Raw genomic sequence first — 12,109 nt, 5'->3', positions numbered from 1 at the left:
CTTTGCAAGCACGTTGTTCTCTGCAAAAGTTTTCCTCCCCCAAGCTGCCCCTCCCTCCTCCCTTTTCTTTCTTCAAAAGACACCCTTTCAGTTTCTTTGCAAGCACGTTGTTCTCTGCAAAAGTTTTCCTCCCCCAAGCTGCCCCTCCCTTTTCTTTCTTCAAAAAAGGGGGGGGAACCCTTCATCCCAGCAGCAGCTGCTTGCATTCGTAAGGTGAAAATAGTTCGGAAGAAGAGGCAAAAAAATCTTAAACACCGGGTTCGTATCTTGAAAAGTTCGTTAGAAGAGGCGTTCGTAAGATGAGGTACCACTGTATATACGAGACTATAACAAGGTCGAAATAGATCTATACTAGCTCCCTTTTCACTTATCAGCAAAAATGGGGGGGGGGTTGTCGAGTCACCCTGGTATATGGAACGAGCATCACAGCTTGCTTTTTGCCTCCCTTTTTACCAAGGCAGATAAACTTTTTATAGCCGACAACTATAATCTATAAATGTAACATATTTTTGCTGATAATGAAAAGGAGGCCCCAGGTTCAAATCCAAGTGAAAGGGTATGGCTATCTGATGAAGGCAAATAAGCTCGAAATAGATCTTCAGTAGTCTCCCTTCCTTTTCATTATCAGCAAAAATAGGTTACATACATATATACATACCCAGGACCATTTCCAATTTTTTTTTTCATAGCCGACAAATTATGTTCTGTATGTGTAACATATTTTTGCTGAGTTGGAAAATGAAGGGAGACTAGTATGGATCTATTTCAGCCTTGTTGTGGCCTTATCAGCTAACCAAATCCCAGGAAGGGTATGGATAGTTGATGAGACCACAACAAGGCCGAAATTATTTAAAAAATACAAGGGTTTTTTGCACACCAAAAGTTTTCCGGGGCCGCCCGATGTACAATATTGTGCATTTTAACTCTCCTCCTCCACACCCACCCCAACTGTCCTGCTTCTTTAAATAAAAGCTCTGCTTCTGCCCCAGCCTCCCGATCCCTCCCCTTTAATTCTCGGAGCGTTCGTATGCTCCACTTGAAACCGAGCCTTACTGCCACCCGCCACCTGCCGCAGTGAGCACAGCAAAGCCCCCAGCTTGCCGCCCTGTTGCCCCTGCAGGTTCTGGGGGTAAGTAAAACCAGGAATGGAGGCGGGAGGGGAAGGAAGGAAGGAAGGAAGGAAGGAAGGGAGCGTCTCTACTTCGTGGAAATTTGACTTTCGCGGGCGGTCTTGGAACGTATCCCCCGCAAAAGTCACGGGAACACTGTATATATATGTTTTTGTAGATTTTCATGGGTACAGGTATGAAGGTCTTGGCATATTCGGGTTTCTTCCCATGTAAGTTTCAGAGATTTCTGGCAACGTTTCGATGAGATCCCACTCATCATCTTCGGGTTGGTGCTTTTGTCCTTGTGGTAGGGCAAACACAGCAAGACCTGAGCTGCCTTTCCTCTATAAATACTGGTGGGTGGGTTTGGAGTGCTGGCTCAGCAGCTGCAAGCTGTGTTGAAATTTCCTGGTGAGTCAGTGGGGTAACACCTAGGGTCATTGATGTAATTGATGTAGGCTGATTAGTTGATGTTTGTGGACTGGGGGTGATATCCTGAGTAGTTGGAGCTTGCAGACTACTTAGCTGTTTTGTGATGTGTGTCTCGGGTGTAACAATTTTGGTTTGGCTGCGAGTTTGTGGTCTGGTCATGTGTTTATGGTGTTTGTCAGTTTGCTTTGTGTGAATGTCAGAGGGGGCTGCAACAGTTGGGGGCACTGCTGTAGTTTGGCTTCTGGGTGGTGGTTGTATTTGGTCTGTAGGGTGGGTGTGGGTTTGGGTCTGGTGGAGGTGATTGGTGGTAGTGTCCTGTGTTGTTCTGGGTCTGGTTTCAGTTTTTATGGCTGGGATACATTTGTTAATGAGGGCTGGTTTCCAGATGTCTGGTAGGCGGGAGGTATTCTCAGGTTTGTTCATATTGAGGGGGTGTTTTTCTATTTCAATGGCCTCCATGATTACAACAAAAGAATAATCATGGAAGCCATTGAAATAGAAAAACACTCCCACAATATGTACAAACATTATGATATCTCCTGGAATAATTTTATTGGCAAAGTGTGATTCAATACATAAGGATTTTGTCTCTGGTGCATATGCTCTCAGTGTACATGCACCAATAGCAATAGATCATTATCATAGTCATTGTAAAAATACATTCATCATAAAACATTAGATACGATGCTTAGTGATAGCCATGGACACTAAATTTCTAATGAAACCCAGCAAAGGGGCTCTCTTTTTTTGAAGTGCTGTTTGCTCCCAAGGGTCTTTTTTCCCCAGTGCATAAAATACACAAGTTAATAAATCTCCAGTACAATGGTCCTCGACTTACAGCCACAATTGAGCCAAAAAATGTATGTTGCAAAGTAAGAATACAAATTATCTGTGTCTTCTGCTTAAAAAGAAAATAAATTTAAAATGTTCTACAGATGGCATCTACCATTGGTGAGATTGGCCAAAATATATCCATCTATTAAACCAAATTGCTGGAAGTTTAATCAGATACAAGGGACATTCTATCACATGTGATGGACATGTCCCGAAGCTCAAAAATTCTGGAAGAAAATTAAATATTGGCTTGAGGAAATAATAGAATGAAAATTGGAATTGAAATGGGAATTGTTTCTTTTGGGAATGTGAAAAAGGAACTCTATTATATTTTACAACAGATATTAACAGCAGCAAGAATCACTTTTACACAGAAATGGAAGAAGGATAAGACCCCCTCAAATGCCATGATTGTCAAAGAAATATCATTTATTATTATTTTAGGCACTGATTCTGTGGGTTTTTTTTACTGCTTATGTTGTTTTTACTGTATGTTGGAGAAAAAGTTTTGTACCCATCCACCCCCCAAAAATGCCATGATTGTGAAAAAGGTACTAATTTTTTTAATTTTTTTATTATTATTATTATTATTATTATTATTATTATTATTATTATTATTATTATTATTATTATTTGTATGCCGCCCCTATACTAAAATGAGTAGATTAACCACGGAATTAAGAGAGAGAGAGGAAACAGGGTATTATAAAATTTGGGGTAGATGATATGATTGGCTCAAGAAAAAAAGAAAATGTATAAATTTAAATAAGAATGAAATATGTGAAGAAAGAGGAAATGTGAGAGATGTAACCTTAAACTTAAATGACTCTAATATAATGTATATAGTGTATATAAATATGAATAATAAATATGGAATTATGGGATAATACATACATACATACATACATACATACATACATACATACATACATACATACACACACACATTGAGAATTGTCCTAAAAATGCAAGTACCAGGTGTAGTTATAAACAAAGAGGCAGTAGCCATCATGTTCTCTGGACCGTTTAAAATTTATTTTAAAAGTACTAAAACGTTCTATATATACAGTATAACAATAGCCAGAAATAGGAAAATGTGGAAACGAGAAGGAAACTCCAATGGCATGTACAAGCTGTACTAATGGAATTATATTTGATATATATGTTTGTTTGTATACTGTATTGTTTATTGAATTGTTTTTGTTTTTTAATTGGAAAATTATAATTAAAATATTTTTTTAAACTTCATCTATGAATAAAGATATGTGTATTTTTACAAAACATACAAAATATACATAATTTTGCAATTATGACCTGAGGTTACCTTCTTTGTGTTGTTGCAGAATGTATTCTACAACTTCCCTGAATTTCCAAAATTTTGTCTTTGTTTATCAAGTTTATAAATCTTAAGTAGGTTTACTGTATTTCTTTCTAGTTCTTCTTAACTGATAACTTCAAGTACATTTTGGACTTAAACTTTGGAATAAACATTCTTATGTAACAATGCCTACTAGGAAAATCATCAAAGTGGTTACTTTCCTGTATGCAAAATAATGAGAAAATGGATTTGGGGCAGGGCAGGAATACATTTTTATCCTTAGGCACTGAAGGCTCTCTAGTAAGATCCCAAATGCACCATAAACTATTAGGGGTTCATGGGTATTTATTTATTTATTTATTGGACTTGCATGCTGCCCCTCTCCATGGACTCATATGTTGGTCCAGTTTGTGAAGTATGATGCCATTGCACTGTGCTCTCTGGGCAAGGGGATGCAATTCAGTCATATGTCATGTATAAGTATTGCCCACAAGATCATATGCTGCAACATCCTGCGACTACTTCAGCTTCAACCACAACAACACAAGAGCACACAACAGATTTAAACTTAATATTAGCCGCTCCAAACTTGACTGTAAAAAATATGACTTCAGTAACCAAGTTGTCGAAGTCGAAGCGTGGAACTCATTATCGGACTCCATAGTGTCATCCCCAAACCCCCAACACTTTACCCTTAGATTATCTACGGTTGACCTCTCCAGATTCCTAAGAGGTCAGTAAGGGGCGAGTACATGTGCACTAGAGTGCCTTCCGTCCCCTGTCCTATTGCTCTCCTATATCTCCTATACCTTTCTTCTATTCCTATATCTCTTCTTCTATTCTTTCATTGATATGTTCTATTACTATACCTTCTCTTCTATTATTTCTTAGATATATTTTACTATGAGTATCTCCTCTATAACCTTCATCATCTATTTTACTATGTGTATATAGATATATACCCACTAAAACCCTCATTGTGTATTGGCATAAATAAATAAATAATTAAATAATTAATTAATAAATTAATAAATAAATTAATAAATAAATAAATAAACAAACAAACAAATAAAATATTAGGCTCCTGGTGTTTGCCTGGACAAGTCCCTGCGCTATTCATGGTAACATTTTCAAGTGGTTTGCCATTGCTTTGCTTCCTAGGTTTAGGAAGCAAATTCACCTTGTTGGCTTTGTACCTATGGCAGGACTAGAACTCACAATCTTGCTTTCTAGCCTCATGCCTTTCACAATTTGGTTCTCTACTTGCAGATAAACCTGGATGCAACTCCCTGGTAAGAAGAGAAATGTTAAATGCAAAAGTTGTGCCTTTCATTGTGAAAGACATTAAGAGCCAGGCATATAAAAAGATTTCATTGCCAACAAGATTCATATCAAGGCAAAGGAAGGAAGCCAAGCAGATTGATAAATGACCCTTGCTTAGTTACCAGCTGTGGCTTTGTAGTTTGTAAGTTCTACAGGTAGATGAGATTCCAGCTGATGTGAGCACCAGATGGGCAAGAAGCAGCAGGCAAAAAATAACCCAATTCCTTAGTTCAGGTTTCAGACAAAGGCATGAAAGCCTCACCCTAGAATACATAAATTATGGTCTATCAAGGAGACTAAAGTAATCATGACAAGGGAGGGGTCAAATGAGTAAGGCAGCAAAGGAGGGAAAGCAAACATGGTGAGTAATTGCCCAGACAGAAGGCCATGTCTGACCACATAAGATGATAGTGCTGCTCACTGCCTTAGTCTGGGCTCCGTCTACAGGATAAATCAAATGGGTTTTTCCCCTTGTTGATTAAACAGTTTCTCTTCAGTAGTTGGATTTAATATTTCCTGAATCTGTAATGACCTCTCCGCTTCAGATGCTTTTCCAGAACTGTGCTAATGGTGGATAAAATATCACAAGATAAACTTTGAAAAACGGAGACACCTACAAGAAGTTAGCCTTGGAGGAATTTCTTGGCTTCCTCCTGTTCCTTTAAACTCTTCTGAAATCTCCTGCCTTCCTCTTTTTGATAACTCACCTGCCCAATCACTTTCCGTCCCCTTTTCGTTTTCATGCTTGTTCCTCTCAGTTGGATATCTGGTCTATTTTGCCAGAATTTTCAGTTCAAGGAATGGGTTTGTAATATCCTCCAGGTGAAGATGACAATATGATATTTTAGATCTAGGAAAGATCTAGGAAAGGAAAGATCTAGCCAGAGATCACCAATGATCACCCCAACAGATCTTCCCATCCTAAAGTGTCAGAACTAAGTTCAAGTTAGGGTCGTTTTCCAGATCATTTTGCTAAATGTTTATTGTGCAAATATGTTCCCTTCCCACATAAAAGCAAAAACTTCAGTAGAGAAGGATTTAGAGGTAGTGATTTCTGACAGTCTCAAAATAGGTGAACAGTGCGGTTAGGTGGTAGGGAAAGCAAGTAGGATGCTTGGCTGCATAGCCAGAGGTATAACAATCAGGAAGAGGGAGATTGTGATCACTGGTAAGACCACATTTGGAATACTATGTTCAGTTCTGGAGACTTCACCTACAAAAAGATATTGATAAAATTGAATGGGTCCAAAGCCAGGCTACAAAAATGGTGGAAGGTCTTAGGTATAAAACTTATCAGAAAAGACTTAATGAACTCAATCTGTATTGTCTGGAGGACAGAAGGGAAAGGGGGGACATGATAGAAACATTTAAATATGTTAACGGGTTAAATAAGCTTCAGGAGGGAAGTGTTTTTAATAGGAAAGTGAACACAAGAACAAGGGGGCACAATCTGAGTTTAGCTGGGGGAAAGATCAGAAGCAACGTCAGAATATATCACAGTAGATGCTTGGAACAAACTTCCAACAGACGTGGTTGGTAAATCCACAGTAACTGAATTTAAACATGCCTGGGATAAAGATATATCCATCCTAAGATAAATGCAGGAAATAGTATAAGGGCAGACTAGAGGGACCATGAGGAGGGCTTTGACGTCACGTATACCGGCAGATTGCTAAGCATGCCAAGGTGATCACTTCCTGGATTCCATCCTCCCTCCATTATTCTAGTGCCACCCCCGGAATCCAGGAAGTGATCACCTTGGCATGCTTAGCAACCTGCCGGTATACGTGATGTCAAAGCTCCGCCCCCAGAATCTCTTCCTGGGATTCCCCAGGTCCTTTTGCTTGTGGCGCTGCAAGCAAAGGGAGGTCTTTTCATGTAAAAATTAAAAAAAATATTTTACATGAATGACGCCACAGCAGCACCGCAAGCAAAAGGAGGTCCTTTCACGTAAAAATAAAAAAAATTATGTTTACATGAAAAGACTTCCCTTTGCTTGCGGCGCCTCTGCGGCATCTTTTTTCATAAAAATTAAAATAAATAAAAATAAAAAATCCGTAAAAATAAAAAACGATGGGATTCCGGGGCGGAGCTTTGATGCCATGGACCATTCGGGTTCGGCCGAATTTTGCATGAAGTTCGTCCAAACTCGCTCGCCAAACTCGAACACAGTTGGATAAAGCTTGAAATATTGTTTGATCAAAAGTCACCCAAAGTTCTGGTTTTCCAATTTTCTCCTGTGATCTGTATTTTCTTCATACTTAACTGTGGCCACTTGTTTACTTCTTCTTCTTCTTAGGCAAGGTGTTTGTGTTGGTTATTCTAGGAAAATTCAAATATGATTGGAAGCTGATTTTCTATTCTCATTTCAATCTGGATCCAGGCCTGACTCTGAAACAGAGAAGAAGGCAGGGAAGTAAGATTCTTTTGATCCTCTTAGACTTTTCAGCAGCTTTTGGTGCCTTTGATAAATTATGATGTCTTTCTGGGCAGGCTATCCAAGTTTGGAGCTTGGATTATTTCTTTGAAGTGGTTTCCTTGTTTCACTATTTTTTTACTAGCCATGCCCATTTGGTTGTGTTGGGGAATTATTGCTTCATTCCAGGCAATTGTACTTCAAGAGCCCAAAGCTCTCTTTCCTGTGTCATTTAGCATCTGAATTAGAGCACTGCATTGGGTGAGATTATCCAGCAATTTGGAAAAAAATAGATGATTCCCAGAGTTATCTTTTTGCACTGAATCTAGCAGATACAACAGTAAAGGTCTTAAGCATAAAACGTATCAGGAAAGACTTAATGAACTCAATCTGTATAGTCTGGAGGACAGAAGGAAAAGGGGGAACATGATTGAAACATTTAAATATGTTAAAGGGTTAAATAAGGTCCAGGAGGGAAGTGTTTTTAATAGGAAAGTGAACACAAGAACAAGGGGATACAATCTGAAGTTAGTTTGGGGAAAGATCAAAAGCAACATGAGAAAATATTATTTTACTGAAAGAGTAGTAGATACTTGGAACAAACTTCCAGCAGACGTGGTAGATAAATCCACAGTAACTGAATTTAAACATGCCTGGGATAAACATATATCCATCCTAAGATAAAATACAGAAAATCTTATAAGGGCAGACTAGATGGACCATGAGGTCTTTTTCTGCCGTCAGACTTTTATGTTTCTATGTTAAAGCAGTGTGTGAATGCAGAAATTGACAAACTGAATGGCAAGCAATAAATTAACTCTCCATCCAAAGTCTTTTTGGGACAGATTGAACCTGTAATATTTAAAGCTTGGAAGACTAGGTAGCATAAAAAAATCCAGATTAGCATTTGGAAGTACTCACTGATCTAATATCAGATTGTCTTTTTTATAAATTTAGGCTCACAACCCAATAGCAGATACTGCATTGCATCTATGTCCAAATAATGACTAGAAGTGCCTTTTAAATATAGATGATCATATCATATCAGATGATATGATGATATCATATCAGATGATCATAAGGGGCGTACATAAGTGCACTGGTGTGCCTTTCATCCCCTGTCCAATTGTCTTTCCTTTCTTTCACCTATCTTATATTTCTCTTCTTTTCATATATCCTCTTCTCTAAGTTCACTTTTACCCTCTTTTATATTATCACATGTCTATTTTTCTTCCTATGTATTTGTGTATTGGACAAATGAATAAATAAAATAAAATATCACCTTGAAGAGAAGCAGAGTTTTTAAAAGACATATCACTGGCCATATCTACATATCACTGGCCATATCTCTTACTTCGTCTTAAAGCCAGACTATAAAACACCCTGAGCCCTAGAATTGGCCCTTTCAGTAGGGGTAGATATGAAGTTAGAATAGGGATAAAAGCAGTGGAAATTTTATGGTGAGAAAGAAGATATACATAGTGATGCATAGCCCAACTGAACCCTTTTAAAGTTTGATCATTGAGAGTTAACATCTCCTGTGGCAGTTACCACATTCGTAAATATTTGTTCATTTAATTCTTGTTCGTTTGGTTGGGGTTTCCTACCACAATTCTCCTTTGTGTTTATTTCATACAGGAAAAATCATAATCTAGGCAGCTTTCTCCACACAGATTCCCCACGGGTAAATCAGACTACAACTTTTCATAACGTATCTGCAAAGCATCAAAGTAGGGAAGGTTATCGTAAACAGTTCTTGAATTTAGCTCAAGAATATGGGTTGTAGGATTGTAACTTGGGATTCTTCAATAAAATAGTGGAACCTTCCCATCCCCGGCCTTGATATTTTACCTCCCCCGGAGAGAAGTTCAGTACGAGTTCTGTAAAATTTCAAATAACGTTTGCCTGAATTCTGACAGAAAAATAAACAATATGACACTACCCATTCAACAACCCTCTGGATTGACCTCAACTTCACCTGGAGAGACATGCATAGCAACATTCATTCCATAATGTGCCACCTGTTGACCTTGGAAGCCTCCTGTCTTTCACCTTCCTTTAGGCCATCTTTAGAGACAGACAGGAGAAGAGCGAGTTCACCAAGAAACAATAAATCCTCACCCGCTTCAGAAGGCTCTGGAATGCCACCTGAATTCCTGACATATTAACGTTACCACCAACCGTTTTAAGCCAATATCAGTCCATCTAGACCAATCCTAATAGTATAGATGTTAGACCATATATTATTTAGTTGAAACAGGAAGAATATTTATCTGTAGATTAGTTTTTACTTGGGGGGGGGACACACTTCTGAACTCAGAATGTTCCCTGGGAATGTTGCAACTAAAATGAATGGTCTCACATGAGCCAAGATTTGGTACCTAAGACTGGGGAGACATTTTAGGCAGAGCTGTAAGAAGAGAGAAGTCATTATCAAAGAAGCTCCTCCTTTTATTTAATATACCAGGCACCCTTAGATACGTTGTTAAATCCTGATCTGCTTTATATCCATCTCCAATCAGGGTTTAGCACTGCAGATTCCACCAACACTAGTCAACATGATCAATGACAAGGAACAATGGGATGTGTAATCCACTCACAATCCTTTAACAAGACTGTTAGTGGTTGCATTTATGTCTAAGCCAGCAGTCATTATAACAGATTTGGTGAAGAAGCTAGAATAAGAAAATAATTAGCCACAGACATCTCTGGGAACCCTAGAAAAGAATCAAAGTATATCAGAAAGTATATGTATTTAAATACATTTTGATTATCACTTCAGGATAATCAGGATATTAGGAAAACAGGATAATAGCCTGTTTTCATTTCCAACCACATGAGAAACAAGAAATCTTTTGGTTCTGTAGAATGCCAGCTCTATTGGAGGAGAGCAACTTCTTAGAGGCATCAAGACTTTTCCAATAACAATAGCAATAGTACTTAGACTTATATAGCGCTTCGTGGTACTTCATAGCCCTCTCTAAGTGGTTTACAAAATCAGCATACTGCTCCCAACAAACTGGATCCTCACCAGAATTTGGTCTTCATTTTGCAATGTTTACTTTTCTTCTTTTTGAACAACTCTCCCTACTGTATTTATATAGCTGTTGCAGTGTGGCATAAATGTTAGAATAGGATTTTTATCTGGACCTCTAGCATAAAAATACTCTGCTTATCCTGAATCTATTATAAGCCAGGATAGGACGGCACTAACTTGCCTAGTCTGTATTCCTGGTAATTACAACAGGGAAACAAAAGGGCTCAATAAACATCTCACTGATAAACAAATTTACATCACTCCAGACAGGACGTTATACGATCAAAGGGGGAGATTTACATTGCCTGAAGCATACACAGGACGAGAGGGTGATTAAGGAAGATTAGTTGTGATAAGGCAGAAGGCTTCAGAGAAATTAGGTGTGAGAAACATTTGCTCTGAGGAAGTGTTGCTAGGAAATTGTTTTGTGATATCTGTGGGAAAGGAAGGACTCAAAAATATGTCATGTTTGAAGTTATGTTATTGGATGTTTGTGTATCACTTGATATGTATGTGTAATTATCCCCATTTCCTTATGCTCCCAAATAAAAAGAAGTGCACAACTCTATACTGTGTCACTTCACCCAGAGAGAGAATGTGTCCAAGTCTTCTTTCTAGGATTCACGTTCGTGAGTGATCCCACATGGCTGGGTTGCTCTTAGCCCCATTGAAGACATTGTCTTCATCAGGGACTTTGACAGCATCCACATATAGCAATCGAACGTCTAAGTCCTAACCTTTAATCACTTCAATCTGAAAACAACTGATTTTTCACGAGTGTTACCAGCACATTTTATTTTTATTTTTTTTTATTTTTTCAATATTTTTTTTATTAATTTTCTTAAAATAACATACAGACTTACAAACATTCAACATAGAATGTGGGGATGTATCTTCCCCGCTTTTCTCAAAAGTATAAATGCAGATACAGAAAAAGGAATACATGATTAAATGCGTAGTTCAATACTACTAATACAAAAATATCTAGTAAGGAAAAAGTAATATTGTAAAAAGGAAAAATAGTTACCAGCACATTTTATTAATGGCTGAAAATCAAAACAAGCCATGGGGTACATAATAATGGACAAGATAGGTTTGTTCATTCATCTCCTACAAAGATTCAGACCTAAAAATATATAGGTCCTGGATAGATATTCGTAATTTGATGCTGAGTATGGCTTTCCATGTTCTAATGAATTTCATTTTTGAATGAAATCTCTTCACTCACCCTTTTGACATTTGAAATGGAAGACTCTTCAGGAACAAAAGTTAGATTGGTTTGCAAGGTCAAAGGTCAAATAACAATGTGCACAAATATCATGCTTGGAAAGCTACAGGAAGAACATTCTATGGAAAGTCACATAAAAACACATGCATGTCTTTTTTAAAAAAAAGTCTATCTGGGAAAGCATTTTGTGCTCCTGCATTGTTTTAAGAGATGGCACTAGCCAGATATGGAAAGGACTCGTTGACAGATTTCCTTGAATATAGTATTTCAGTTTTACAGACTGAAAAACCATGTTGCATGTAAGAAACCTGCCATTTTGTGAATTTTTCAGATCAGGGCAGAAAACAAACCCCGAATGTGTTTGAAGCTTTGTTCCATCACAGTTTTAATACTTCCCAAGAACACAGAAGTT

This window comes from Erythrolamprus reginae, chromosome 1, assembly GCF_031021105.1.
Source record: "Erythrolamprus reginae isolate rEryReg1 chromosome 1, rEryReg1.hap1, whole genome shotgun sequence".
Taxonomy (NCBI): domain Eukaryota; kingdom Metazoa; phylum Chordata; class Lepidosauria; order Squamata; family Dipsadidae; genus Erythrolamprus; species Erythrolamprus reginae.
The sequence above is the reverse complement of the archived record's forward strand: the minus strand, read 5'-3'. Positions refer to the sequence as shown.